The 22,544-nt window shown below is 58.1% G+C and overlaps 1 protein-coding gene across 4 annotated transcripts in view; it reads left to right on the top strand.

Annotated features, from left to right (window-relative positions):
- Positions 1 to 3,689: 3,689 nt before the first annotated feature.
- ADGRG1 (adhesion G protein-coupled receptor G1) overlaps positions 3,690 to 22,544 on the top strand; it is a 40,808-nt gene continuing 21,953 nt past the window's right edge. Inside the window, exons 1-2 of one of the 4 annotated variants that reach the window (XM_029208052.1) lie at positions 11,172 to 11,192; positions 11,331 to 11,578. The gene's annotated coding sequence lies outside the window, so the exon portion shown is untranslated. Of the gene's footprint in view, positions 3,798 to 11,053; positions 11,193 to 11,330; positions 11,579 to 21,578; positions 21,671 to 22,544 lie in introns of those variants that run through there. The other 3 variants (XM_029208034.1, XM_029208045.1, XM_029208061.1) reach the window with 3 other exon arrangements.

Genomic DNA, 22,544 nt, shown 5'->3' with positions numbered 1-22,544 from the left:
AATGCCCTTGGCTATCTCTCTGCCCATCCCAGCACAGTGAGGGCTGTGGGCTTGTACACCCACATCTGGCCGGGGAGGTCACCTTCTTCCAGATGTGGCCAAAAAGGAGGAAGAGGCCAACTCCGTTCAATACAGAGGCCACAGTGAAGACCAGAAGGGGCTTTATAAGGTCAGTAACTTCAATTCCCCTCTGCATTTGGATATGGCAAACATTGACTTAGCCCTTACTTACCATGTCCCAGCCACTGTTGGAAGCACTCAGCATTTTCTCATTTAATCCTCATGGATTGATACTGCTATCACCCCCATTTTGCAGATAAGCAAACCAAGGCTAAGGGAGGCAAGTGGAACTGGGATGCCTCACCCAGGCAGTCTGCTCTAGAGCCCGATGCCCAATCACAGCGCTGCTGCCTGCCCTGTTGGCAGTTTGTTTTTGTTTGTTTGTTTGTTTGCGGTACACGGGCCTCTCCCTGTTGTGGCCTCTCCCGTTGCGGAGCACAGGCTCCGGAGGCGCTGGCTCAGCGGCCATGGCTCACGGACCCAGCCGCTCGGCGGCATGTGGGATCCTTCTGGACCGGGGCAGGAACCCGTGTCCCCTGCATCAGCAGGCGGACTCTCAACCACTGCACCACCAGGGAAGCCCGGCAGTTTGTTTTTAAAAATGTGAAGAAGGTCCTGGCACCCAGTAGTTATTCTGCAAATATCAATTTAGTGAATGAACACATGAATTAGTAAAAAATGGCCCACATGAATTAACCTGTGATTACAAAATGATTTTAGAGACCACTGAGTCCTCCTCACAGTTGTGGCAGGTGTCTTCTCTGCAACACTCCAGCTGAGCACCTCCTTGGTTTCCCCTGGGGACGGGGAGCTCACTCTCTCCGTTGTGGGCAGCACTAGCTCTCAGAGGGAGCTTGGAGACTGAGCCTGAGGTCCTGCTAGAGCATGGGAGGTCACAGCTGGGGCCCTTCACACCCCTCCACACTTCCCCCTTAAAGGAAAGGGTCTGCATGTCCTGAGGCTCCCCTGTGAGTGGGGGTGGGGGGAGCAGAGGGAGGCTGGGCTCGCCCAGGGTCAGATAAAGGGCCCCAGTCCTGGATCAGACTGCCTGGCTATGACCTCAGATGTGTTACTTAACACTCCCCCCACCCCAACCCCGCCTTTATCTGTAAAACTCACATTAAAAAGTGGCTCCTGCCTCATAGGGTGTAGCGAGGAGTTGATGGGATAATCCACAGGTCCTGGATGGGGGCTCCTAGAGACCAAGCCCCCAGCCCCACAAATGCTCCTCAGACACCTGCTCTGACAGGTGTCTTTCCCAGGGCACTTTCCTGACCCATCTATCCCTTTTCCTCTCTTGGCCTCTGGAAGACAAGAAGGGCGAAGGCATGTGGTTTCATTTCATAGATGACCTGAGGCACAGAGGTTAAGCAACCTCCCCAAGTGCACCCAGCGAATGAGGGCCCAGCCCAGGGCTGCAGCCCCAGCCCCTCCTGCTCACCTGACAGAGCCTGGTGATTACATAACTAGCCAGGGCCCTGGGGGCAGAGTGGCATAGGGTGGGGGGATGGAGTGTGGGTGTCAGGAGTGGGGGAGTCACCAGTGGGTATACAGGAAGTCAGTGGGACTCCCTTGGTGTCCTTACTGGGGTGGGTGTCATCTCTGGGGCCATGGGCACAGCTCTCAGGACACTGGGGAAACTCCAGGGTTTCAGGGGTCTGGCCCTCTTCCTAAAGGCCTGTTTCTCTCTGACACCCCACTTCTCTCCTGGTGCCCGCATCTGTGCTCAGCCATGGGGGTAGGGGCACAGCTTCCTGCTGAGCGGAGCAGGCACCCATGCCCATGGGCAGAGCAGAGGCCGTATCAGCAGTTGGAAATTTCCCCAGGTGAACTGGGGAGGTGATCTGGGGACAAGGAACCGCAGTGGGATCTGGGCTAGCCTCCAGAAATGAGTCTGAGCTGTGGCCAAGAGGCAAACCCTCCCTCAGGGGGCTGGAGCTCTACCACACTTCATCAGATCCAGATCCACCACCCTTGTTCCCATCTGTCCATCTGTACATCCATCCTTCCTTCAACTCCCTGGGCTCCTCTTTACCTCGACCCCTTCATTCAGCCATGCCCGGATCCTCTTTTTTCCTTAAACACACCAAGCAGCCACCTACCACAGGGCCTTTGCACGTGCTGTTCCTGCTACCTGGAATGCTCTCCCTCCAGACATCGCAAAGTCTACCTCCCTTGTCACATCCAGTCTGTGTCAAGTGTCACCTTCTCCAAGAAAATCTAAACCAACCCTCTCTCCTCCATCCTTCTCTCTGCCTCCCTTGCTTTGTTTTGCTCCATAGTTCTTACCACTGGATATATTTCATATTTATTTCCTTATTTAATTTATTATCTGTCTCCTGCAGCTCTAAGAGGGCAGAGATTTTTGTGTTTTGTTTGCTGCTGTGTCCCCAGTGCCTAGAACAGTGCCTGGTACACAGTAGGCCCTCAATAGGCACTCTCTAAATGCATGGCTGAATCTATCCACCTGTCCAGCCTTCTGTCCATCCATCATCCATTCCTTCTCCCCACATTTTCTCCTTCACCCACCAGTCACCCAGAATTTCTCCACACCAGGCCCTGGGCTGGGGCGTGGCTTTGATGATCTGGCAGGGCACACAGGCTAGGAAAGAAATGACTCTCACACTAGGGGATGGGCCCAGGTGAGGGGGAACCCAGGGGACTGTGGGAGACACGGTGTGTGTTGGCAGGGGAGGCGAGGGAAGGCTCTCATGGTTGCAATTATGTACCTCAGTGCCTAGCCTGGGGCCGGCCCACAGTGGCTCCTGGTACAGGCTTTGCCAAATGAATCAACAACTGCCTGGATGGCTTCTTGGAAGAACGGGTGGCTCAGTTCTTAATACTATGGGTACTGGTGGTGGGGGAGGGAATCAGAGCCACCTAGGGGAATGGGTACCTGGAGTGAGAACTTTGAAAAGCTCCCCAGGAGAACTACTGGTCTTGGGTGAGGCCTCAAGGGTGATGCAGGGGCTGGGCAGGCAGGGCTGGGGGGGCGAGTGGTCCAGGAGGAGGCTGGGAAGGGTGTACTCAGAGGCTCCGTGGGGACGTCGTGCGTGAAGCAGAGCCTCCCTGGACCACTCCCCTCTGCACCCCGGGATACCTGGAGCAGCTGCCCCCAATCCCTGCCAAGGAAGAAGCTTCCATTCTTGCCCCCTCCCTTCGTCTGTGTCAGCTCAACATTCTGACAGCAGGGACCGTGCCCCCCGGTCCCCATCACACCCCCACACTCCACCCTCGCCTCCTGCCTCTAAGTAGATGCTGGTTGCTGGCTTGTTTATCTTGCAGGCAGGTGAGTCTGGGGCCAGGCTTTAGGTGGGGCCTGAGCACGGAGGAGGCAGGCAGAAGCTCGCAGAGTTGGTGATTGCATATGGCGGTGGGGCAGCCACGCCCACCAGCCCTGGGTGGGGGCACTCAGAGCTCTTTTGGGGGCCACGCTGGGTCAGCAGCCCAGGGATCCCTGGGTAGGGGTGCTGAAAGCCCATTAAGGGCTGAGGTGAGGGTTTGGGGCATGCAGCACCCAAGGGGCCAGGTCCGCTCCTGCAGGGAAACGCAGGAATGAGAGAGGGAGGCGGGAGCTGTGAGGCCACCGGAAATCGGGCAACACGGGCAGGCGGAGCCACACCTGGGGCCGCAGGGCCCGGACGAGCTCAGGTCGGGTGCCTGTGAACCCTGGGAGGAGGTGGAAGCGGGACAGGCGGCGCAGGCAGAGTCCGGCCAGGGCCTGCCCAGACCCGAAGGTAAGAAGCTGCTGTTCGGGCCAGGGAGGAAGAGGATGGGGGAGTGTGGCTCCCAGCCTGGCGCGCTCGACCTTGGCCGACCCCCGGTCTCGTTCCACGCCTGAAGGCATGTGTGAGGCCCGGTAAGGCCTCAGGCTTCTGCGCTGATGTGGAGGCCCAGGCTGTCGCGGGGTCACCCCTTGGCGCTCCGAGTGTGGGCCGGCCATGCTCACGTGGTGCTTATGTTGGCACAGGGAAGGGCGCAGGGTGTGAGCTGTGCTCCCTGTGCTCGGATGAGGAGACTGCCGAAGGGAGGGGGCTGAGGGGAGGCTGCAGACGTGGGTGCTTGGACAGGGAGGCGGGAGGCGTGCCCCCGGCGCCCAGAGCCTGTTTCCACCAGGGGTCCCACGGGAAACGGGTTTGGGAGCTGGTGGCGCAGGTCGTTTGGCTTTTGACAAGGAGCAGGAGGGCGGCCTCCCCAGGTGAAAGGGAACAGGGCCCAGGCCTGGGGCTGTACCTGCCCCTCTGGCCAGCACGGGGTCCCTCCGCCTCTCCGCGGCTCCCCCAGCCCGCAGCGCGGCCCTCCCGGCCGTGGCTGCCAGAGGCCGGAGGCGAAAGGCAAGCGGTTCCCCAAATGGCCGCTTGCTGACCCGGGCCAGGCCTCCGTCAGGCGACTCCTAGGTGGCGGCCCAGGACACACCAGGGTGAGGGCAGCCGTCCTGAGGAAAGGGCCGGCCCTGCCGGTGCCCGCTGTGGGAACTTCAGCCAGGTCTGCGGTCTCTGGGCTGGTTCCTTATCTACCTGGACCGAGGTGGCGGGAGCAGAGGTCTGAAAACAAAGACGGGAGCGGCAGCCTTCCAGCCCCACCTCCGCCCCCACACACCCAGGCTCCTGGCTCCACTCGGCAGCCAGACAGAGATGGGTGGCTAGGGCGGGTGGGGGCGGAGGGCTGGCGCCCGGCCAGCTCTGCCCCTACCCACTTGGCTCCTGGGGCATTGCGGTAGCAAAATGGGCCCCCCGTGTTCCCTCTGTTGCTTAGGCCTCCGCTGCTAATGAGTGTCTGTCATCCTTGCCCCATTACGCCTCCTAAGCCATCTGTGCCGCAGCACCTATGGGGAGACCCCGGGGGCGCTCCCTGGCTGCCGGGCCAGACGCACAGGCGGGAAGCAGTGCTTCTGAGAGGCGCTGGGGGTGTCTCTGGGGGCGAGGCTGGCCTTTCCACAAAGCACACACGACTCTTTATTTCACCAAAAGAGAAGTGATGGCCGCCCCGGTTGCCAGGTGAGCGCACTGAGGCGCCCTCTTTATGATTCCCAGGTGTGTCTCCTGCGCCGGGCGCCAGTGAATGTGTGTGTGGGTAGTGGGGGGCGGGAGTGGCAGTGGAACACATGGGGACGTCAGAGTCGAGAGCCTGGGCCCTGGGAAGCCTGTGACACTCAAGCGAGATGGCACATTGTCACCCCAAGACAAAACAAGACCTGCCATCTTTGCCCAGTGCTGTGCCACCTGGTCGGTAGTCGCTCAACCTCTCTGGGCCTCATTTGCCTCCCTTGGCATGGGCGTGGCGGTGCCTCACCCCTGAGCAGAGCCACCTGGCCCAAGTCTTGGGCGTCTGAGCAGCTACCACCCAAACCTCAAGGGCCAGGGCTGGGGTGGGGGGCACTGACAGAAGGGGCACAACCACGGAGATGTCGGCGGCAGCTGGGATGGCCTGTCTGGGCCCTCATGTTCAGGAAGGGAGGCTCCTATGGAGGAGTTAGAAGCCTCTTCTGCTCCTCCCATGGGGGGCATCTGCATTGAAAAGAGAGCCTGGGATAATGACAGTACCTGTTACTACCCGGAGGCCCTGGCTGCAGACAAGCCCGCCCGGCCCCATTTTACACCCTTGGACACTGAGGCTCAGAAGCTCAGATCTGGACAGTTTGATGCCACGTCCCATGCAGTGCTGTTTGAAGGACTTTGGGGGCAATGCTGGGAGGAATCTGGGGGGGGTGGGGTGATGAGGGGCAGTTTGGAACCTCCCAAACCCAGTCACCGGGTCTCCCCCAGGCAAACCTGCCTCTGAGCAGAGCCCCACGGGTCCCCTTGGGAAGAGTGGTTCTCCCAGATGTCACACCCCAAGGAAGGGCTGCACTTTTAGCTCCAGTGACTGAGTGGTGAAGCACCACCCAGCCCACGGGCTCCAATCCCCTGAGCTGCAAAGGGGCACCCTATGTTTACAGATGGTTAGGGTCTCACCTGAGGAACCCAGGCCTCTGGGTACCTGGCTCTGTGCCTGCTTCCTGCAGTAAGGGTGGTCCAGGCCAGTGGCATGGGAGTGAGGTTGTGGAGAGGGCTTGTGGCCTGTCGTTGGTGGGCCTTCCCTTGCCCTGGGATCAGGGGCTTCTGAAGGCTGGGAGGCAGGAGTGTGGCCTGTTCTGGCTGGATTCAACCTTCCTGCCAAGCGTACTTGAGGGGCTGCGCTGAGGTCAGACATTCCGTCATACGTAGGAAGAGCAGGCGGCCACCCTGTCTACCTTCTATCTTGGATAGCTGGGCACCCAGCCATGCCCGCCTCCCGGAAAGGTCAGCAGGGGTGGCCCTTGGAGACCCAGCCAACCTGAACTTTGTCTAAGGCCCTGAATAATGTTCCTGGGCAGGAACAGGGTGACCGTGGGGTTTGGGGGATGTCTGTCTGTCTGCCTGCCTGTCTGGGGCAGGTCCAAGGACACTTCTTGTAGGCATGTGGTCACTGGAACCAGAAAGAGGGTATTGGGGGAGGAAGGAAGCCTTGAAGTCAGATCCTGTGTGACCTTGGGCTGGGTGCCCTCCCTCTCTGAGCCTGTCTCTTCCTTCAGCAAAAGAGGCAAGGCTTCCTGGGCAGGATCATGGGAGAAAATGCAAGTCACTTGCGTTGTACACAGTAAGAGCTCAACAGTGGTGCATGGGCTCTGAGTCTGAAGCCTTCAGGGGGAAGGGGTGGAGAGAGGTCAGTGCTGGGGACAGGAGCCCAGACCACAAGCCCCAGTACTTTTGAAACCTGATGCAGGTAAACGTGGGTGGGACACCTGCCTGGACTCCACCCCCGAGAGAGCCAATGGGGTAGAGTCTGTCCTTGGAGCTCCAAATAAGGCCTCAGAAAACCGGCTTGGACCTGGGCCGTCTCTGCCCTTCTGCTTGCCTGGCCCTTCATTCCATCACCGGGGCTGGCACCAGCCTCCTGCACCCCAAGCCTGGGCTTGAATCTCCATTAGACTTGTCCTGTTGGCTGATGGTGCCTCTAATTCTCCCTGCGTCTTGGATATGTCAGGCTCCCCGCTCCTTCTGCAGCTGGGGGATGGGTGGTGGGTAAGGGCGGCAGGCCTGAGGCACTGGGCACACAGTTCCCTTTGTGAGGGCAGCTGAGTCACATGGGCATTGCCATCCCCCGGGCCCTGGGACGGCTGTGATGGTGTTATCATGGGACTGCGGCTGCCCCCGCGCCTGCGGCCAGGAGGCTTTCCCACGGGAATGTACTGGGAGGTGGCTGGGAGCATTGGCCACAAAGCACGTAGTCTGGGTCACAAGACAAGGGTTCGAATCCTGGCTCTGCTGCTGATGTGCTGTGAGGCTTTGGGAAAATTCTGTCTCTGTGCCTCGGTTTCCCTCTCTGTTAAGTGGGATCAGTCATCACAGTTTGTAGAGGAGACACTGGCCATGAAAGGGCTTTGTCAATGGCAGAGTGCTGGGCCTTTGACATTTGTGTTGACTTGATGATAATCATGACATTGGCCAACATTTGTTGAGCACCTACTGTGTGCCAGGCATGGTGCTCAGTGATTTACAAGGCCACTCAGCTTGCAAGGGAGAAGCCTGAACTCGAACAGCTCTTGTCCAATGAAAACCCACCTACACACAGGCAGTGGTTGCCCATGACTCTTCCTGCAGGTGGGCACAGCTGTTCACTGGTTGCAAGGCTGCCCAGGCTGGAGAGTTAGAGATGGAAAAGGGTGAGGCCTCCAGTAAGAAGCCCTGCTGTGTCCTCCCACTTGCCCGAGCCTCTGTCACAGTGGCCATCACGGATGTCCCGTCCTCCCTCCTGTCCTGGGGAACACATGCCCTCCCACCTCCCTGGCAGCCCCCTCTCTGTCTCCTTCTCAGGCTGCTCTGAACAGCAAAGCCCTCACAATACATCAGAGCACGCATTTGTGCCAGGGCTAGGCCATGAGCTTTACGTACGTGGCCTCATTTTTACTATTGGTGGTGCTCTTATTATCCCCACTTGACAGTGAGACAGCGGATGGCTAGAGAGATGCTGCCTGAGTCACCCCGGCTGGCAGAGCCAGGAGCAGAAGCCCGTTGGCCTGAGCCCAGAGTCTGAACCAACCTCCAGGTGGTAGCATTACCCCCTCTCCTCCATCCCTTCAAATGAAGACCTTTCTGCAACTTTCTGCACTCTCCACCCCATCTCTGGTCACCGTCACCAGCCAGTAATGTCTATGACCTTCCCTGGGCTTGGGAGACCCCAGCCCTTCACCCTTGAGTCCTAGCGATGTGTTTCCAGTTGCCTTTTGGAGGGTTCCCCAATATGTCGCAAGGGTACCCCCATTCCACTGTGCCTGTCTTCCAGATCTGTACCCCGTCCCATCCCCCCACATACTTGAGGGCAGTTTCTGACATCTTATCCACTCTCACATGTGAGAAGAGGTCCTAGCCCTGCTTCTGGTTTCTTGGACCAAAGTCTCCCCCCTAGCCTCCCACCCACCTCCATCTTCTCCAGTGCCCCCGCTGGGTCCTGGCCTCCCCTCCATATCCCATCCCATCCCATCATTGCTGGTACAGCCCCTAGAGTAGACCAAAGTTTCTCCTGCTTTAACAAATGCTGGCGGACTTCCCTGGCAGTCCAGTGGTCCATGCTTCCACTGCAGGGGACACTGGTTCGATCCCTGGTTGGGGAACTGAGATCCCACATGCCATGCCATGCGATGTGGCAAAAAACAAATGCTGGAACCACCTGGGATCTTGTTCAAATACATATTCTGATTCACCAGGTCTGGGACACACCTGAGATGCTGGATTTCTGACAACTTCTCTGGTCATGCCGTAGGTCTGTGGACCATTCTGAGTGCTTCTCAGCAACTTTGACGAAATACCATCAAAGGCAAACTCCATGCTTTCAGAATCTGCCATCTGCCCTTAGCCCCCTAATTAGATCCTACTTCCTTCCAAGGATGTCTCCCATGTCCCACCTCTCCCCCTCTGTTGATGCCGTTCCCTCTACCCAGAATGCCCTTCCTGCTGGTCTCTGTTCACTGAAACCGCTTCTTCAAGACCCAGCTGGGGCTCAAGGGCCGACGAGCCTGGTTCAAACCCTGGCTCTGACCCTGAAAGGTGAGGGCAAGGTCCTCGCCCTCTCTGTGCCTCCTTCCTCTTCTGTGGAGCAGGATAGCAGCTGTCTTGAGAGGCAGAGGAGATGACGAATGTGATGAACCTGGCAGGGGCCTGGCACCTGGTAGGTGCTTGGTTAGAGCCCACAGGTCTGGAGGTCCAGCCACAGACCAGCTGTGTCTCTGACATACCAGTGGGACCAGCCTACAGGGTTGGGAGGATACAGTGAGAAGGATCCACAGAGAGCAGAGGTCTTACACAGTGAACCCTCTGGACACAGCCCCTGTTATCAGTCCCATAGATGTATCGAGGCTAATAAGAGGTAGTGCTGTAATTAATAATAACTTATTTGGTTTCTCTCCTCTGACTCTCAGAACCCTCTGGGGCTCTACGGTGCTGATAACTGACTGGTGTCACCACCACGTGAGCCAGGGTTGTCTCCACCCCCTGGAGCCTAGCACAGTGCCCAGCACACAGCAGGTCTCTGAGCAGCCTGATGGTGAGAGGGCAGGCAGAGCTTGGGAAGCAACTCCTGCCCTGGCCGGGCCACCGCATAGGCCTTTCCTGGGTGGCCAGGGTGGCCAGAGTGGCAGCTGGCTCCAGACTTCTCCATCCCTTGCTTGGACATCCAGCTCAGCAAGCCCGTGCCAACCGCAAAGTGGCGCCACTGACCCTCCATCTGTGCCCTGCAGGCCAGCACCCTCTGTGGCATGTGTGTGTGTGTGAATGGGTGGGTGACTGCTGTCTGCCTGGCCTGGACCCCGGGGAACAGCTGAGGCTGCCCCAGTGAACAGCTGGCCCAGCCCTGAAGGACAGACCTTGGGGAAACTGAACCTTAGAGGTGGTGACTTGCCCAAAGACATGCATGTAAGGGAATCCCCATCCTTTCCCGGATCCTTTCCACCCCATCCTTTTTCTGCTCCCTTGTTTCGTGGTCCCCCTGGGGAGGCTAAATTCATGAGTGCTTAGGACAGCGGGCTGTGGAGCCGGACCACCTGGGCTCCCAACCTATCTCTGCCACTTCCCAGCTGTGTCATCTTGGGCGAGTTAACTCCCTTCTCTGGGCTTCATATCTTTTCCTTCTGCATCACCACATTCACCGTGAATATTGACTGAGGGCTCATCAAGTGTCAGGCGCTGGTCTGAGCAACACGTTTTCCTGTGGCACCGTGGCGACAGTGCCAGGGAAGGGTCTGGAATGTAGTAAATGGTCAGTGAATGTAATCATTATTATTATTACTCTTGTTATTGTTGCTGTCATCGCTTGTCCTCGTTAGGTTGTGAAATCCTTCCAGCATCTGTGACTTGGGAATCATCTGTTCACGTTGGAGGGATGAGGGAAGACGGGGATCCCCGCTCCGCGGAGGGGTGGGGGGTGCCCTGGGCCATCCGAAGCTTCCTGACTCCCAGGGTGGCCATGAACCTTAGCAGTGGGAGGGAAATGCTGACAGAGGCCAGTGACCAGAAGGGGAATGGGGGCGTCGGCCCATTTCCAGATTTTTCTCTTTGAGCTTTTGGAACCACCAGGAATGGTTCCTCACCTGGGCCTCAGTTTCCCCTTTGGCCCAGCAGATGGACTGGGCGGCCATTTCCAGAAGCCCCTGGGGTCTCAGAATCCAGATCTTGAGTCTTGGAATGTTGAAACTGTGAGTGCTTGGGGGAGCGCTGAGGTGGCTCTCCTTGCCGGGGGGACTAACGGAGGCTCAGGGAGGAGTCGAGGTCAGGTGGCCAGTTGTGTGTGGCCTGGCTGGCCGCACGCCAGGCTGCTTGACACCCCCCTTCCCCAGCGTGCCTTCCGCCCTGCTGGTCAGCGCCGGCTCCTGCCTGCTGCGGAGACTGGGCTTTCTTTCAGGAAAGGGCCGTTGTTGCCGGGCCTGGGTGCGGGGTCGGGGGTGGGGTGGGGGGGGCAGCATCGGGGTGGCCTGTTACCATAGCAACCCTGGCCTCTCGGCGGGAACTCTGTGGAGAACAGCCCTGGGGAAGTAACAGATGGAGGGCGAGGAGGAAGACTTATCTCCGACCAGCATCCGTCCATGAAGCCTGGCACCTGTCTGCCTGGATCGGGGGCAGGTGAGGCTGAAGTGCCCCCTTGCCCAGAGCTGAGTCATGGGCATCCCCCAGTGTCCCCGCCTCGGCTCTCTCAGCCCTGCCCCCTCCCAGCCTCCCTCTGAGAAATCTGTGACTCACGTATGGTCCCGTCATCCCCAGCCGAGCTGGGAGGAGGAAGGAGCCCAGCTGGGGCAGGAGGGGGGTGTCCCCCAACCCAAAAACACAAGCCGGCGCGTCTCCGGGCTCCACGCTGGCTGCCTGCCTTGCCCTGCCTCAGGAGAGGGGCTGGGAGCCTCCACACTCACCAGCTCTCTCAGAAACGGGACCACAGCTGGCAGGTTAAGCCTCGGAGGGGGATCTTGAAAGGCGGTTCAGCTGCCCGGCCCCGTGCAGGACCTTCTACCCAGGTACCAGATCAAGGGCATGACGGCAGGAGGGAGGAGGGATGGGAGTGTGTGCAGCAGAGGGTGGGGGGGCAGTGGACCGGGGCGCCGAAGTCTTGGTATCTGGGTGGGAGCTAGCCCACGAGGGCAGTGCTGTGCGGGGTCTCTAGAGTTGGGGGTGGACGGACGGGGAGACGCCTGGGAAGGGGATGAGCCGGAGAGGACGGAACCCCTCAGAGCCACTAGCCATTTGTTAGCTGGGGAAACTGAGGCTCCAAGTGATAGAGTCCCTGGGCGCTGCAAGCTGGGTCTGCTCGTGGGTGGTGAGATACTGTGCTCTCCTGCCCCCACTGTACAGACGGGAGAACCAAGCTTGTGAGAGGACAGGGGGCTTACCTAAGGTCACAGAACAAGTCTGGGGATGGAGAGCCAGCCTCCTGCCTCGGGGAGGAAAGGATGCTGCCGGGGGCTGAGCATGGCACGTGAGGGCAGCCTTGCCTCAGCTGCCCGGATGCTGCATCTGGGGCCCCCCAGTGAAACAGGGGCAGTCTGGCTCTTCATGGCCTGGGCCACCTTTAGGAGGAGATGGTCCTGGCAGTGGGGTCTGAACATGGGGGACCTGGGATGAGAGAGAACATCCAGGAAACCAGCAGCAGTAGATGGGGAAGCAGCGGCTGAGGGCTGGAGCGCTCCCTGCTTGCCAACCGCCAGACCCCAGGCCCCCGTCTGCCCGGTGCTGATAGGGTTTCCCCACCTGGGAACTGCTGGTTCCTCTCCTCCCCGCCTCCCCAGCCAGCCTCCTTCCTGTGGTAACAAGTTGGGGTCTCCCATGGCCCCATGGGAAGGGGCTGGTGTTCATTCTACTGAGGCAGTGGGGGGGTGCGGCGTGAGTTAAGGCAGGACCCTCTCACCTGCCCCACTCCCATCCTGCCTGGAGCAGCTCTGGCCTGGGCTAGGTGGGGTGGGGAGGAATAGTCTTTGTGGCTCTAGAGGGCCAAAGAAGTTTTGTTTTTTTTTTAAATAAATTTATCTTATTTATTTATTTTCGGCTGCGTTGGGTCTTCGTTGCTGTGCGCGGGCTTTCTGTAGTTGCAGCGAGCGGGGGCTACTCTTCGTTGCGGTGTGCGGGCTTCTCATTGCGGTGGCTTCTCTTGTTGCGGAGCACAGGCTTTAGGTGCGCGGGCTTCAGTAGTTGTGGCACGTGGGCTCAGTAGTTGTGGCTCGCAGGCTTAGTTGCTCCACGGCATGTGGGATCTTCCCAGACCAGGGATTGAACCCATGTCCCCTGCATTGGCAGGCGGATTCTTAACCACTGTGCTACCAGGGAAGTCCCAGAAGTTATTCATATAAACAATTATTGAGCACCTACTGTGTGCCTGGTACTGTTCTAGGGAGGGGGACACAGCAGCGAATGAGACAAATGAGGTGTGGGTGGTCCAGAGCCAAGTCCCTGCCCCCTTGCTGCAGATACCCTGAGGGCAGAGGGTTGATTCCTCTCGATTGGAGGCTGAGTGGGGAGAAGCGTCTCGGGTCAGTGAGAGCCACCAGCTGCTGAGTTGGTTCCCCAGAGCCCAGGCCAGGGGTCCCGTGAGGTCTTCCCTGCCAATATCCAGGGCAGGACTAGATCTTGGGACCAGATCTGAGTCCCTTTACTTCAGAGACTCTAGGGACCTGAGATGCAGCCCCACCTTGGTCATAGCATCACCGTGGCCGCCTTGCCATGCCTCTGTCTCTGGGCCTCAGTTTGCCCAGCTGCTAAGTGGGCACGTGGGGTGGGTTAACAGCTGCCCTGCCTGCCGTGGTCCCGGTCTTGGCTCCGAGAACGTCAGGGTCGTGAAGGACGCCTCTCCAAGTGTGGTGTGGGAGGTGGAGGCTGTGCTAGGCAGGCTGCACTGTTGTGCTGGCTTTGGTGCCCTGGGCCACTGGGCAGGACCTGGTCAGCCTGGCTGGGACACCCTCATCTTGCCAGGGACACAAACAAACAAGGCAGGATCTGAGGCTGGCGAGTGAGATAAGCTTGCTGGTGGAGGAGGAGAGAACCTCCAGACCTGGAAGGACCCGGAGGCTCTGCAGAGGGCACAGTGTCTGGCCTTGGGTGCTGGTGGGGCCCCCTCCCCACCAGGAGGGTTTGGTGTACACGTATGGGGATTGGAGGGAAGAGGGGGGCGGCATTCCTGGCAGAGGAAGCTGCATGGGAAAAGGTTTGGGAATGATGAGAACTGCGGGGAGTGGGGCAGGCGATGGCACTGGAGACCCGGCATGCGTCATTTTGGGGGCCTGGAGTGCCAGGCTGGCAGGTCCCAATCTGCTCTCAGGGGAAGGGATGGCGGGAAGACTTGGGTGGTACTGCAGCCAGGCCAGGTGGGTGCCAGGTGGGGTCTGGGTGCCCAGGTGCCACCCCAGCTGGGTAAGGAGGGCAGGGTTGTGATGCAGGGCTGACCTGGTTGCCCCAGGCCCGAGGCTTCTACTTGGAGGGCAGCTTCATGGCTGTGGGGATAGAGAGGGGCGGTGGTCACCCAGCCCAGGAGAAGGGCAGGTGAGGCGGCGGGGCTGTGGCCGGGTCTGTGTGTAGTCGGGGTGGCCTTCCCAGCGGGGCCCGGCATGACAGATTTGGGAGGGGCAGGGCAGGGACAGCCATGAAGGGGGCCACACGGACGGTGCTCTCGCTGAGCCGGGCCCCAAGTCACTTCATCCTCCGCAAGAGCTGCGTGTGGGTGATGGGTGGTGGGAACGGTGCCCCTTTCAGGGATGCAGTGAAGAGTCAGGGGCAGGGCTGGTGAGAGTGTTGGGGGAAATGTGGCAACACAGCCCAAATCTCAGTGCTGCCAGCCCACCCAGAACCAGAGCAGTCTCAGCACCCCAACCCCGACCCGGGGTGGCCCTGTGGATCTTTCTTCTGACTCATAGCAGATGGGGCATCACATGAGCAAACGCAGCAGCTGGGGGGACCAGGACCCCGGGGACCAGGCAGATGGCAAGTGGGGGCAGGGCGGGGCTGGCACAGAGGGACCTCTCAAACGGGGTGGGGTGGGGTCCTGGCTTGGCCCCAGCCTCCCAGGCTTGCCCTCCACCAGTCTGGTCCTCACGCCCCATCAGGAGTTCTTTGAGACCCATGAGGAACCCTGCAGATTTGGGGGTCAGGACAGGGCTGCTGAAGGGGAGAGCTTGGAACATACATTTTCTGATCCCTGCCTGGTGCCTGCGCTGGCACCAGTGGGTTGAGACACCCCCTGCAGGCCCCTCAATCCCCCAGCTCTCCCTGGTTCCCTGGTGGCTCGGCTGGGCTAGAACAGTCCTGGACCCTCCCTGCCCTCGGACTCTGCCGGGCCCTAGGCTCAGCACTTTGCACACGTGTTTTTGTTTTTTTGTTTTGTTTTGTTTTGTTTTTTGGCCATGCCATGTGACCTGTGGGTTCCCTGACCAGGTATCGAACCCAGGCCCCCTGCATTGGAAGCACGGAGTTGTAACCACTGGACCGCCAGGGAAGCCCCTGCACACATTTATTCCTGCCAGGCACGAGCTCCTGATGTGCCCATTTTAGAGATGAGGACACTGAGGCACAGGAGGCTTACCCAGGAGTGACCTCTTATCTCCAGAGCCTGGGCTCTTTTCACTGTGCTCTCCTGCCCCCCTCAGTGGGGAGGGGGCTCCTCAGCCAGGCCAGAGTCTGTGCTGGGGGCCCGCGGACATGTGCCCTTGTCTTGAACCCCATCTCTGCCGCTCCTAAGCCCATGCTTTTCTGGGGCGACAGGACCCACAGAGATAGCAAGGCTGCTTGTCTGGGGAGAATTTTGTTCCTCTCGGGTTGTGTGAACTTGGGCGTCTGCCTCATTTTCCTCATCTGGAAAAAGTGGATAACATAGTGTCTACTTCAGGGGGCTGTTTTGAGCATCAAGGTGTTAATGCAGTAAAGTGTTTACAACAGCACATGGCCCATATGTTAGCCTTTACTATTATGATCTCCCCCTTGGGCAAATGGGTGCACTGAGGCCCAGAGATAACGTGTAATAACTTGGGGGCACTTCTTCCTGCCTCCCCGCCCTAAGGGAGCTGGAGCCACCTGGGCATCAGCAGGACTCTGCCCACCCCCACCTGCAGCCTGACTTGTGCTTTGGTGGGGAGGCCAGGGTGGTGGGAGTTGGGCTGGCGCCGGCTCAGGCTCAGGCGGTTTGTGGTGCACTTGGCAGTTCCAGGCAGGCCGAGATAAAAGCTGAGCCCTGGAGGAGCTGGCAGGGCTTCCAGGCACCAGGGAACAGGCCTCTGCATTAGAGGAAGATGGCCTGGGGGTGGGGGCCTCTCTGTCCAGGAGCCAGTCCCGCTCCAGTGCCCTGAAAGGCCGGTGGTTAGAGCAGAAGGCGTGAGGCAGGAGGGTGTGATGGAGGAGTTGGGAAGGGGGATGCTCACCTCCCAAATTATCAGGGAGCCGACGCTGCCCCTCGCTCTCCCTCATCCAATAGGCCTGCTCCTGGTAGATGCGTGCCTGACCTCGTTGTGGCACTTCCCTCTCCCACACACCTGCATGTGGCATTGCCTGGCGAGAGCTGTGGGCAGTGGGCAGAGCCGGAAGGAATCCTTGTGCGATTTCCTCAAAGCTGTACTTATCCTTTGTCCATGACCATACCTGGTGCACTCTCACGGGGCTATGCACACACCCCAGACCAGATGGGCAGAGTCTATTCTCCGTCTCCTTGGCTGGCAGCCAAGAATGTGCAGGTCCCAATACCTGGGCCGGGCCCTGGTGCAGCACACATCTCCATTTGTACTGGAAAGGACAGCCAGTGTCTCCTCAAGGAAACCCTGCGCCGGGTGTCAGCACATCCAGGAGTCTGGCCTCTGCTCCCCCAACCTGGGTTTGGGGAACCAGAGTTGGGAGCTGTAGTAACTGTTGTCCAGGTAGGATGGGGATGCTTGCAGACCCCATGAGCCTAGGGATGAGGGTCTGGCTCCTGGGCTGCGATGCCTTGGACCCATGGCACATCCTCTTGGGCCTCGTGCCATTCCCTAGAGAGGTTGTCACCTCCTCTCCATGTCCTGCAGATGGGGTGCCATGCGAGACAATGGGGGCGGCACAATGGGGGCGGCATAGGCAAAGGAGTACACAGAGCTGGATGTGGGTCCAGTTTTATCAGCTGTGTGACCCCACCCGGGAGAAGCCAGCTGGGAGAGTGGCTTCTCTCTGAGCCTCAGTTTTCCCAGTTGTAAAATGGGCTTAATAATGCCCACCGCACTCAGAGTGGCTGTGTGCATTGCAGGAGGCCAGGTGCACATCGTGTGGTTCGTGCTCCCGTGTGGTTCCCGTCACTGCCCCAGCTCCCTCATGAATCTCTGCAGGCTGGTTCTTGGGATACACCTGCCCCCAGGTGCCTAGACCCCGGGATCCTCCCTGGCCACAGGCACGTGCCATTTCATCTCCTTGCTCCACCTTAGGGAGCCCACGGGGAGTCCAGACAGAAGCTTTGGCATTTGCAGCAGTGGGAATGTGACCCACCTTCATCAGGAAATCCCATGCCTGTGCCTCCTCTAGCCCTGGGCCCCAGGAGCAGGTGGTTGAGGGGCGTGGCGGTGGTTACTTTGCCTTCATGTAGAGAGAAAACTCAAATTTTGATCACAGATTCAGATGGGATCTCAGACCTCAAATAATCCAGCACCTGCAAAAGTATGTCTGTGGTCCCATTGGTTTAGGAAAGCCTTGTGCGCCCAGGCTTCTGCATTGCAGGACTTCTTAAGAGCCTTTACCAGGTGGCTCTGTATTGGACGTGAAGTTTCGGGTCCTGTCCTGGCTCTTAGGCTGTGCACAGTCTTGGGAGCTCCTCTCTGGCCAAGCACCTGGCAAAGGTGTATATGCCCCTAATCCCATCAGAGGCTGGGGAGTGGGGACAGCTCAGTGCTGGAATCTCCCTGCCCTGAGCATCAAGAACTGGCTCCGATTGGGAAGAGGCTTGGAGCCGGCCTGGCCTAGTCAGAGTCCCAGCTCTGTCTCATTCACTCATTCATTTATTAACTAGCTGTCATTGAGCATCTACCGTGGACCAGGCACTCTGGTACTAGGTACTGGAGATATGAGTGATGAGCAAGGTGGATGAGACAGAGCAAACATGGAGAAATGGATAACAAGCACATTGCAGGGTCATTTCAGACAGTGTGAAGTGCTATAAAGTTTATAAGATATGGTGACATGGAAGAGAGTGATGAATGGGGAGGATAATTTTGGTTGGGTTGACATGGAAAGCTTAGGAGAGGGGACATTTGAATTAAGACCCGAGAAGGAACCAATCAGGGAAAGAACCCCGAAAGAATGTTCTATGTTGAAGGGAAAGCATGTGCAAAGGCCCTGAGGTGTGTCTGAGAATAGAAAGAAGGCTCGTGTGCTGGAGTTGGTGAAAGCAAGGAAGACGTAGGGTGGCGTAAGGTGGAGGGAGTGGAGGGGGGTCGCTAGCTTGTTTTTTTTGGCAGTCGTGCTGCTCCGTGAGCGTCAGTTATCTGATTTATGAGGCTTATCATTTTGTCCCCAACCTCCACGCTGGTCAGGAGCGTTGTGGGTGTTAGATGAGGATAGTCAATCTCTCTGGCAGAGACTTGGTTCTGGGCAGCCCTGCGTTATTGTAGGTTTTAAAAATTATTGTCATTACAAGTGCTTAGTGACTATGGGTGGAACCGGGGATCCTGTGCCTCTGTTTCTCTGCGTGTCACTGCAGTTAGTGAGCGCCAAGTGTGTGTACAAGGCCAGGGGTGCCCTATCTGTGCCCTCCCTCTGGCTTCACTGAACCACAGCCCCCTGCCAGCTCCTTTTAAGTGTAGGATCTTTTGATCCAACAGTGATTGCCTTCTCTGGCCCAGCAGGCCCTGGAATCCTTTCCAGGCAAAGGTTCCACTGAGAACAGGAACTCCTTTCTTTGCTTTCTTTTCCTCTTCCTCTGGGGGCCAAAAATAGTGCCTGAATAGGACACAGCTCTGGGCCGGCAGTGAGACAATAGCCACCTCCTGGCTCTGGTCCATCGGTGGGGGAGGAGGTGATGCTGGTGCACGGGCACACCATCCCAAGGACCCCAGCCCCTGCTGCTTTTCCCATGGCCTCGGCCAGAAAGCATCCCAGAGCCCCTTGGAGTGTGATTGCCAAGGGGATTCCTGCTTTTTCTGGGGAAGTGCTCTGAAGACCCTGGGCCCCTGAGCAGCTCCACTCTACCTCCTGATCTGCTGCTGGTCTGGAGCTGAAGGCCTCAGTGGGGGCGCCCGACGGCCCTGGTTCTCTTCTGGGCCCTGGGTTCTCATGGGGCCACCCCATGGCTTTGATGTCCTTTTCCCTTTGACTCAGTGGCTACGAAAGACTTTTTAGAGATCAAAGGGATGTGTCCTCTTCAGATGAGGTGAGCTCCCTGTCACTGGAGGTGATCAAATAAAGTTTGGATGTGCACTGAATGGGGGGTGGGATTAGTCAAGCATCAGATGGATACTGGGTCTTGATGTCTTCGTGTCTCAGAGGAGATCATGGGTTGAATTCCATACACCGCTCTTACCAGCTGGGTGGTCTTGAGCAAGTCACATCATGTTCCTGAGCCTCTCTCTCCGCATCTGTAAGATGGGTTCAACAGGGCTAACCTCGCAGAGTGGTGGGAATGGATCTCCAGAATGCTCAGTGTAGTGCCTGGCACATAGGCAGGGTTTCAGAAGCTTTGCCTCTGTTCTCCTCCCTCCCCAGACTGGTACTCACTCTGGGGTACAGAAAGGACCCACTCTTGGCCCCCAGGGAACTCTGGAGGAAAGCCAGGGGGAACCCCCAGCCCCAGGGCTAACTCAGAAAGAAGATTCCTGGTGGATTGTGGCAATCTGGGAAGGCTTCCTGGAGGAGGTACTCCCCTAAGATGCTTCCAGGGAAGTATTGTGCACATTCTGTGCTCATGGCAGCCAGTGGTGGAGATTAGACGGGTGTCTAGTGTGGGTCAAGGCCAAGGCCACAAGCTGGCAGCCTTCAGGGGCAAATGTAGCTGATAGTAGGCATTTTTCATCACAGGGGGGGTAGCCCCCACTAGTGTTCTAAAAAGATTTGGTTTTTAAGTCAATATTGACAAACATAGGCAGGTGTCCCCCAACGTACCCCATAATCTGGTGTCCTAAACTCTGCCTTTCTTCCTGCCAGCTCCCTACCTGGCCAGCATCCAAGTAAGGGGACTTGGGCACAGGACAAGTCAGGGCCTGCTCTGTGCTGGGTTGGAGCTGGGCAGTGACGTAGTCCCTGCAGCTGCCAACGGTTGCCAGGGCAACGGTTGCCAGGGGCTGCTGTCACCTGCGCCCCTTTTCCCGGGTTGGCGGCTGGGACTTGCAGCCCGTCTTCCCAGGCTGCCCGCTTTGTTTGAGGCTCCGGTGAGGGGGGCGGGGACCGAGGCTGGGGAGGCTCAGCTTCAAAGTGCCCCTCTGGCCTCTTGAAGTGGGGAGAAACTGACCCACCACCAGCGGGCTGCATCCTGCAAACAAGGCGAGCCCTTGGCCCACTCATTCACGCTCTTTATGTATTTATAATCCACTTGATGACACGAAGGAGGAATCCAGGTATGATTCTTCCCCTCCTCCCGCCATTGCTCTCATTCGTGCTCCCGCTCCCCTCTCCTCACCAAATCCCCGCTTCTTATCGCCTCTCCCCTTTCCCTTGTTCACCCCCCTCCCCCTCCATCTCTCTTCCCCTGTATCACCATCTTCTCCCTCCTCCTCTCCCCTCCATTTCCCCTCCATCCCCCTTCCCCCTCTCCCGTCTTCCCAACGCTGAGAACTTAGCGGATGGGTAAGGTGGGGTTGGGGCTGGGGTGGCACTAGGGACCCTGGGAGAGTCAGAGATGCTACTCTGAGGGGACCTGGTCAGTGAAGCAGACAGCAGATCAGAACCACCAGGAAGTGGTTGGGGGTAAGGGCCTCACACCCCACACCCCTTCCCTCTGCCACACTCCAGCTAAAATTCAGTTTCCGGGCTGTACCCCCACCGTCAAAGACAAGCCTCTGAGGATGCTGGAAGGGGAGGTCCAGGGCCTGCAGATGGCTGAGAGTGTAGGAGTGGGGCTGGGATAGGGTCCTGACAGAGCTCCAGGTCCAGGGTCCTCAGAGGAAAGTGTTCACCTAATCTCGAGGAAACACATTTTTGGAAGCATCTTTTACTACGAATTTTAAAGAGAAGCCCTTTCTAACAGTCAGTTAATGTCAAGGGGAAACGCTGCAAAATCAAGAGCATGGGTTCTGGAGTCAGGCTCTGAGGCGGCACCAGGAGCTGTGTGATCTCCGGCAGGTAACTTGATCTTCTAGGGCCTTATTTGTTAAATGGGCATAATGGTACTCGTCTCATAAGATTCGGGGGAGGACTAAATGTGTTCACTTGTGTAGAGAGCTTAGAATCAAGTCTTGCATGTTCAGAGAGCTTCATTAATGCTAGCTTTGTGACCAAGATCTACTAGTGATGGCATCACGGGTCTGCGACATTTGGTAATTCTGTTAGAGGGCAATATAGAATACTATATTTCCACTTTTTCTGTTAGACATCCCTAACAAATTTTATATTATACTCCAATAAAAATTAATTAAAAAAAGAAAAAAAAAATGTTAGCTTTGTGGCTGGAGGTGGTGAGTGCCCTGTCTGTGGGCGTGTGCAAACAGCAGTGGAGGACCCGGTGAGGCAGCCATGTGTGCTCAGAGAGCTGGGATGGGATCCTGGTCTGTGCCTCTGCCGACCTTTCCCGGAGGGAGCTGGAACCTCAGCCTCGCCCAGGCCCACTGCCCTCGTGGGGGAGGACGCCTGGCTGTGTGTCCTGTCCACCCCTCAGCCAGGGATCTGGGACCCAGAAGAGAAGATAAAAAAGGGAGGGCTGGCGGCTGACCTTGGGAACGCTAAGGGTCCTGTGCTCCAAAGGCGGGCATTCTGCCAGGCCCGGGGGAGTCGAACTGCAGCCCCCCTCAAAATGAGCAGGGAGGTGACTGGGCTGACCTTGTAAGCCTGGCCTTGGGCAGTTCGGGAATATAGATGCTGAAGGGGAACTGCAGCCATACAGCTGAGGTCCGTCTGTGGTTTGAGAGGGAAGACAGGCTGGCCAGGAGAGGAGATGGCCAGCATCTTCTTTTCCCTTTGCTGGCAGCTGGGAGGTAAGCCCTGCCCTTCCCTGGAAGCATCCTGAGACCCTGGGCTATGGAGAAGACCGACAGGGGACAGGGATCATAGTCACCTCCTCGAAGGAGGAAGAAGCTGAGGCCCAGGGAGGGGACAGGCTGGTCCAAAGTTCTCAGGGCCAGTTAGCTGTGGAGCTGGTCCTGGACCCTATGCTCCCCCTGCTCTGGGAGTCTGCATTCCTTGGGCAGGTGCTGACTGGTGAGTGCCCTGGGGTCCTGGGGTCCAGCCTCAGCTGCTCCTCTTGGGGAGGGCTGTGGGGAGACTTGGCTGTGGGCTGCAGGCTGCCCCAGGGGCGTGGAGCTGGGCAGAGCCGGCGCCACTGTCCCGGGACAGCTCGTGAGAAGTCCTGCTGCCTGAGCCCCACTCCAGACTGGGCCAGACCTGGGACCCTTCCTAATCCCTCCTCTTCCCTGAGGTTCTAGGTTTTTTCCATCCACACTCAGATTCTGAAAGGCTTGGATTCTCAGCTCCTAGAAGCTCTTGCATTCTCATCACCTCTTTCTCTCTTTCTTTTTCTCTCTCTCCCTCCCTCCCTCCCTCCCTTTCAGTCCCAACATTCTAAGTGTCTCAGCTGCTTGAGGTGACTGTGGCTGACTTTAATGGAATAGCCAATCTGGAAACAGGGATGGTAGTGCCCCTTTCCCCAAGAGCTGGTGCTGCCGGCCAAAGGGAGGTGGGATGGGGCCGAATATAACCCAGGCTCCCCCAGGACCTCTCACCTGGAAGTGTCAAAGATGGTGATGAGTTGCCCTCGGGCACATCACAGCCTAAATGGCTCCTGCAGCCTGTCTCACGCTAGTTAATGGCCTCTGGGACAGCTCGGAGGGGAGGGGAGGGGAGGGGAGGGGA

This window comes from Monodon monoceros, unplaced genomic scaffold, assembly GCF_005190385.1.
Source record: "Monodon monoceros isolate NGI ecotype Baffin Bay Population unplaced genomic scaffold, NGI_Narwhal_1 Super_Scaffold_10, whole genome shotgun sequence".
NCBI classification, from domain to species: domain Eukaryota; kingdom Metazoa; phylum Chordata; class Mammalia; order Artiodactyla; family Monodontidae; genus Monodon; species Monodon monoceros.
The sequence above is the reverse complement of the archived record's forward strand: the minus strand, read 5'-3'. Positions and strand labels throughout refer to the sequence as shown.